At 40.1% G+C, this 941-nt stretch overlaps 1 non-coding gene across 1 annotated transcript; it reads left to right on the top strand.

Annotated features, from left to right (window-relative positions):
* Positions 1-476: 476 nt before the first annotated feature.
* Positions 477-541, top strand: LOC138376738 (U7 small nuclear RNA). The gene has a single exon (XR_011231714.1). It is a non-coding gene; the product is annotated as a U7 small nuclear RNA (small nuclear RNA).
* Positions 542-941: the final 400 nt, after the last annotated feature.

Raw genomic sequence — 941 nt, forward strand, 5'->3', positions numbered from 1 at the left:
CTGAGTCTCATTTTCAGTGCTGCAATGTTGGCTTGTGAGTAGAGGATAGGGTGCTCTGAATAGACCAGTTGTTTCAGGACAAGACCAGGAATAGATAACCCAAGATGACTTCTTTAAATAGACCCTGAGTAGCTGCTGTATTAGTCATTAAACATCTCTCTTGAGGTCAAAGCTGACCATCCTAGGCACTGCTGGAGATTATGTCTTCCCTAGAGGTTTTTTGACAGAGCTTGCTCAAGCCAGCTGTGATTCAACCATCAGCTGTCCCTAGCACCTGCATAGCAGGAGAAAGTACTTAACAATGTTCCTAGACGCTACGGCATACTGAGCACACAGGATGAATCGAGAAATGCTCCTAGAGAAGAGTCAGAAAAAAATTTATAAGAAAAGATAATCCTTGAGCTAAGAATTGAAGAAAGAGTAGGAATTTTTAAGGTTGTCAAGAAAGAAGAAAATTCTTGGCAAAGGCAGCATCCCAGTGTTACGGCACTTTTAGAATTTGTCTAGCAGATTTGCCTATGTTTTTATCAGAAAACTCCCCATGCCACACACACATGTACATACATACATACATGCATACACACACACAAGTAGTCTATGAAAATCTCAATGCTTGAAGAGGATAAATGTAGAAGCAAAGTCAGGTCAGTAAGACTAGTGGACTATGAATACCTTGCATGTCATGTACGCAAGGATAAGCTATTGAAGAATTTTACATATGGCCATGAATGTTCATACATGCATTTGAGAAAAAACTACTGTGATAATGATTTGGAGAAGAGATGAAAATGAGGGACCGTATGGTAGGCAGAATAATGACCCCAAAAATATGTCCACGTCCTAGTCCCCTGAACCTGTGAGTATGCTACCTACCATGGTAAAAGGGACTTTGCAGATGTTATTAAAAACCTTGAGATGAGAAAATTACCCTGGATTATCCA

The sequence above is a fragment of the Eulemur rufifrons genome, chromosome 28 (genome assembly GCF_041146395.1).
Source record: "Eulemur rufifrons isolate Redbay chromosome 28, OSU_ERuf_1, whole genome shotgun sequence".
Taxonomy (NCBI): domain Eukaryota; kingdom Metazoa; phylum Chordata; class Mammalia; order Primates; family Lemuridae; genus Eulemur; species Eulemur rufifrons.